Below are 6621 nucleotides of genomic sequence, written 5' to 3' on the forward strand. Positions count from 1 at the left end.
GTTTGCACAGAAAAAGAAAAAGCAAGAGGGCACTGTGCCACTGGGCCAGAAAGGCCACAGTGCAACAGTCCCGGAGGGGATCTAGCCCAGGCAAGCCGGCACGCGCGTGCGCCAGGTTTTCAAACCTGACGGGCGGGCCCGGGAGTCAGCGAGAGAGAGAGAGGGGCGAGGGAGAGGTGAGGATGATAGGAGGGGCCCACCTGTCATCTCCAACCTCGCGACTAGAGGGGTCGGCGAGCTCACCGGCGATGCTACAGGGCACGGCAGGTCGAGCGGGTAGCACCGTTGGACTCAGGGGGATGTCGCCGTTCGGGTGGTGGTGGAGGTGGTCGACGGAGCAGCCTGGTTCGCCGTTGACGAGGTCACGCGTCGGAGGTGCTTCGGGCATCAGTGGTTCCGGCCGTTCCCGGCTGTAAAAAGAGTGGGGAAGAGAGGGGAAAGGGTCAGTGATGCCGCGCGGTTCCAGATCGGGAGAGAACGGGGGCGGAGGAGACCTGTACCGCGCGCACACCGACGAACCGAGGCGGCGGAGCTCGAGCTCGAGCGGCTCTCGAGACAAATGGGTGGTGCGGGAGGTTGATTAGGAGTGTGGGGGAGCGATAGGGAGTGAGAGAGAGGCTCGGGGTCGCCTTATATAGGCTGGCCGAGGTCCACCGTAGGCGCGGCCTATGGGTGCCCGCGGGATCGGGTCGGGTGGCCGTTAGAGAGGGAATGAAGGGCTCGGGGGTGTTCATGGGAGTGGTCTAGGGTGCCAGGGAGAGAGAGGAGGAGCGGGACGAGCTGCGGGCGGGCCACAGGGGCGGCGCGAGCATTGGCCGAGCGGGGCGGCGCTCTGGCGCGAGCTACAGGAGAGCGAGGAGGGCGCGGGAGCAAGTGGGTGGCCTGCTGGCATGGAGCGGACGTCGAGGGGCATCGATTGGCGCGCGGAGGAGGCTCGAGGTGGTCTGGGGATGCGGCGTCAACGGTCGGGTGCCCTGCCAGGCGCTCCAGAGCATGACTTTGGCTGGCATCCACGGCTTTCCCGTGTCTGCGCGCGTCCACTTGCATCTGGTAGCTGTAGGGGGCGTGGGCAAAAGCTGGGGAGAGTCTTGGATGCTCTGGAAAGCTGAGGGGAGAGAAGGAGGCTGAGAGAGAGGGAGGAATCCACTGTCCAGAGAAGAAAAATGGGGTTCTTCCCCCTCCATCATTGCTTCCTCGGGCAGAAAAGCATACAGGTGCTAGAGGGGGAGTAGGAGGGGTCGTGGTAAAAAGTTGAGCCTATGGAGATTAGTGGAAGAGGCCAAAAATGGGATTTTGGTAAAGTGGTAGAAGGTGTTTGATGCTGGTTTGGGCAAGTAGATGATTTCCATTTGTCATGAGACTCCACAGGGTTAAATGGCACATATAATTAGGGCCTTCCACCAATTTTGAGCTCATTTGGGCAAAGTTGCCAATGCAACTTTTGTAAACCCTAGAAATTAGCAGAAATGAACTTGTGCAGATCTAGTTGAGCAAATCACTTCCCCTTGATGCACCACTTAGTGTAGTGGCCTCATTTGGTCATGTGAACATGATCACAAAAGTTGGGGTCAAGTAGAGAAAGTTGGTAGTACAAAATTGTTCAAATTTGATTCTGGTCAGGGAGGGTTTTGGGGCATTTTGGTGAACCCGAATGACCTTAATTGAGATGAGGCTTTGCAAGGTGATCTCAATATGCATTTGTGACTTGCCGGATTTTCCTTGGATTTTTATGAAAATATTTCCTGTAGAAATATTTCAAATCCTTGAAATGGGCAGCAATTGTTTTGGGAGGTTTTGTCCAATATTTTGAACATGACCATGTGTTGAAACTCTTATATATGGAAAATATATGTCCACTGAGTTTCCCTGATTTTTCTCAAATATTTTTGAAGCTTTTAAATAATTTTAACCTATTAAAGACCATTTCTGGCCTAAAGAAAAAGCCTTTAAATAAAATTAGAAAATTACTTTTAAAATTATATTTTTGTGGTTTATGGGAGTCCTATATCTAATAGGTTTCAAATATACTCTTTGAAATATTTTTCATACCCCAAGTCAAGTACTTTTAGTGCAAACCTCAATTCAGGGGTTTTGGAAAACTAAATTTTGAAAATACTATTTGGCCAAATTATTTTTGTAAGAAAATACTATATTGCACTATACACATGGAATGATCATTGGGCAAGGTTTTGGATCAAGGAGAAGGAGTATAAGAGTTGGAGGATTTATTTGATTTTTAGAGCACTTGCAAACAACAAACAAAAATCAAATCAAGCAAAGACCAAACACTCAAAAGTTTTTGTCAAACCACAATTTATCATGATTTATTAGCTTAAGTGTTGTGGCATGAAAATCAGCGTGTGACAGCTCAACACTAATCCCGAAGGTAGAGGGACTGTGCGATGGTGATCGTATCAACCTTGGAATCACTTCCAACACACATCGTCACTTCGCCCTTAACTAGTCTCTGTTCATTCTGCAACTCCTGTTTCGAGTTACTAATTGTGACACCCAAAATTTTATTTGGCTTTTTCAAAACTTTTTCTTGTTTTGAGGGAAGTGATTTGAATTTTTCTTCTAAAAGAACTTTCCCTCTCAACATATTTTCTTTTGTGACTAGTACTTCATTTTTGGTTTCACTCAAAACTTGATTTTGGTCTTGAGGGTTTTCCTCTTTATTTTGGACTCAAACCAAAATGTTTTTCTCTTGGAAAAATGCCTTTTGAAAATTTCTTTGAAAAAGGCCCTAGAGCTTTTGGAAAGATCCTTTGCCACTTTCTGTCTCCTATTCTAGCCCTTGGAGATTTACAAAGGAGCTACCTTTTCTGTTTTGATTTTTGCCCCCAAACCTTTTTCCCTTCCTAGTCCTTTGAACCCTCAACCAAGATCCATGAAGATCCACTGGTCTTCAGTTCAAAATTTTCAAACTATACTTGCTGCAAGTTTGGACCAGATTTGTCAAATTTGGTGAAATTCATTCAAATCCTTCTCCATAAATTCCGAGAAAAATCAGGCAGCCTCTGGGTGCATTGAGAGGTCACCTCACCAAGTCCCAGCTCCAGGAAAATTTTTCTGCTTGCCAAATCATTCTGTCGAACACCTGCAGGGCATTGTCAATGTCAAGTTCAGTAAATTCAGAGTGCAGTTCAGAAGCTGCTGTCGTTTTCTTCAGAACATCTCCTCGATCTCGCCAGTAACCACGTTGGCACCTTGCTCCCCGTCCCCTCCCCCTTGTCCCTGCACCGCACGAACGCCTGGACGCTTGCGGGCGTCGGCGACGAGCTGGAGGAGGTGCGCCGCCCCGTGACCGACGCCAGCGGCGGCTTTGCGGCCGCCAGAGAGAGGCGCGGCGCAGACGGCGCCACCCAGCGCCGCCCAAGCCACCGGAGATCGCCGCTTGGCCGCCCACTCCCCAGAACGCGCTGCCACTCTCGTCGTGAACCGCTGGGCGCGGAGCACGCTCTCTGCCGCCGTCGAGCCCGTGCGGCCACCCCACCGTGGACCAGCGGGGGAACGGCACCAGTACACCTCACTGATGCTGCCTGGCCACTCAAACCCCCTGCTCAACCACTGCCTCGCCGTAATCGCTCGCTGGAGCAACCCCGTTCACGGCCACCCCCTCGATCCGCCTATAAATAGAGGCCCCGAGCTTCAACTCGAACCCACACCATCTCTGCACTCCACCTAGACCGCGCCAAGCCACTGGAAGAGCCCCGAGGGAGCTTTCTTCCCCAGCTCCGGCCGCCGCGACCCGCCACGGGATCCAGCTCGATTCGCTCCCGTGCGTGCACCTCTGCCTCCCATCTCTTGCCAGTGGCTCTCTAGTGCATCCCTTTTTCTGACCCGCGCTTCAATTCGAGGTTTGCAGAACCCACAGGAGTTCTCCACCATCGCCCGAGCCGCCGTCCGCCGGAGAAAGTGTCGCCGTTGACGTGGTGCTCTCCGACGGTCGAGACCACCACCCACCGACGCGGAAGGACACGCTGAAGCTCTTGGTACACTCCGATCTCCCTATCTCGCCGTGGTTCGACGCCGGCGACCACCGCAGTCTTCGGGCGCCGGCGAGCTTTTTAAACCTGACATGTGGACCCCCCCTGTCAGCCTCTATTCCCCTCTCCCTCGAAATGTTTTTTGTGGGCGCCTTCGGGCAAATACGTCTTCCTTTTGAGCTGGCGCGTTTCTTTCCGAAGCGTTTTCTGTTTTCTCAGTTAAACCCCTGGAACTTTTCTGTTTCATTACAGATGAGTCCCTGGACAGAAACCTTTATAACTTTTTAATAAAAAGTGATTTTTGAGTGATTCTTTTTTTGTCAGTCTTGTATTTTTGTCTAGTTTTTTTATAGTATTTATTTGGAAAAAATTTGGAGAAGTTTTTATGCACGCGTTGGTTTTCACGTTAGTGCCTGTTTTCGTTATGCCGTAGGTTCCGGAAGAGGTGACGGAGCCGCGAACTTCGCCGAGCTAGACTCCGACTTCTCCGAACCAGGCAAGCATGTTTGAACCTTTGATATGATAGGTGTTTTTGCATGTTTGTGTGAGAGGTTGTGCGTGGCATATGAGTATTAGGGAGTACCTCGTTGCTTGTGAAGCAACTACCCGCATGTTCCAAAGTTGCGATGATCTCTGGTGAGAGATGGCCTAATCATGTGGTGACATGAAGGGTAGCAAGGTGGTACTGTTGTAGCATACCAGCCTTGCGTCATCCGACAAATTCCGACGTTAACGTGGACGGAGTCACGTTATCGTTCTTCCACCTTCCGTGCTACCACATGTTTTCTGCCAGAATGCGGTTTAGTAAGTTGGTAACCTCTTTTCGTGTACACACCAAACAGAGGGGCCGGGATGATGGTTCCATGGCCCTGGATTAAAGCCAGTCATCCGGTCAGGGGGCATGGGTGTTTCCGGTTGGGACCGAGAGGGGGGCACCCCTTAGAGCGCGCGTATAGAAATTTGATCCCATGCTACGCGAGGTTGTAGCCTCCCCGTCTCAAGGTTTTTCTTGAACATTGCCGAGGGTGATCCCTGGCTTCGGAATGTTGAATGGGTGTGTACTGGTTAGACGTGTTTCTTCCAAAACACCGTAAACGGAACTAGTCCCCGTGACTACTGAAATCCGTTGGCTGTGGTTAAAGTACAAACTCTGCAGAGTCAAATCCTTCCGAGTCATCGTATCCATAGTCAAGTATCGTGATCAGCGTATCCATGTCTATGTCGTAACCTCGTGGTATATCCTTCGTTCCGGTAAGTAAGCTTGAGTAGTAGACTTGGCGGAACGTTACTCCTGTGGATGGACTAACCCTGTTGTTTATCTCATGTCTGATTATTCTCGTGATATGATTTAAAAATTCATGAGCTACTAAGTTACGAAAATAAGCCCTTTATGTGATGTCGCTCAGACGTCCGACTGTGGCATGTTTGTCTCTTACTTTCAATATAAGCCCTGTATGTGATGTCGCTCAGACGTCCGACTGTGGCACACACTGCCTTCATTTTCTGTTATAAGCCCTTTATGTTGTGTCGCCCCGACGCCCGACTGTGGCATTATTATCCTTGCAGTTTCCTCTCGAGGAGTCATTCAGACCCTCGTTTGGCACCAGTATTACTATTCTTGCAGTTTCCTCTCGAGGAGTCATTCAGACCCTCGTTTGGCACCCAGTATTTACTTTGGGATTTCGGGAGGACTACCGCCCGACTTCTCTGTTATTTTCCCATGCATTATTGTCTCTATGTCTGAACGCACTTGTTATTCCATCCTTACGCTTCATGTTTACATTTGTTATATCTTATGTCCGAACTGTCTTGCAAGTACTTTCATAGTACTCACCTGGCTTGTTGATTTGGCCAGATGTTGACGAAGGCGATCTCTTGGATGAAGAATTTGATAGTGCGTCCGACGCCTAGAGGAGTCCCAGTCACTCCTGTGCGATCCCGGATATTGGTCACTTGTATTATATACACTTCCGCCACCCGCAATAAGTCTCCTCGAGCCTCACTCCGACGCTCGAAGAGCTGTAGTTTTTAGGAGTCATATCACCCACTTTGCGGTGATATTTCCACCATCGTTGTTATCGTGAGTTAGGAGTTATGCCACCCTATCCACCGTTATGTTTTATCGGCATTCATGTAATAAATTGTTGAGCAGTCCCCGCTCGACCTTGTATTATATTCAGTACTCCTGGTATTTTTCTTCTGTGAACAAGATATTGTCTACCAGTGAGAAGGAATTCTTCTTTACTGGTCCGTAAAAGGGATTGGTCTCTCAATAAATATTTTATTGAAAAACCGGTCGTGACAAGCTTGGTATCAGAGCCAGGCCGACTGTAGGAAGCCACTAGGTGCGATCACTAATCGGTTATTAGCGTCTTTTGTGCTTTTTCAGCATTTTGCAATTGTAGCTATTTTCTGTTAGTCATCATAAATTTATGACATGACTACTCAGAATTTTTGCCTACTTTTGTAGATGGCTGGCAGCAGCTGCGAGACTCGAGTGTTCACGAACGTGCCCGAGGGGTTTGTCAAACTCCTCGTCTCCATCACCAAGCTCGCGATCGGGCCAGCGACTCGCCCGGAGTTCACGCTTTACCAGCACAAGCTCAGCGACGACGTGTCTATGCACCAAGCT

This window comes from Aegilops tauschii, chromosome 2, assembly GCF_002575655.3.
Source record: "Aegilops tauschii subsp. strangulata cultivar AL8/78 chromosome 2, Aet v6.0, whole genome shotgun sequence".
NCBI classification, from domain to species: domain Eukaryota; kingdom Viridiplantae; phylum Streptophyta; class Magnoliopsida; order Poales; family Poaceae; genus Aegilops; species Aegilops tauschii.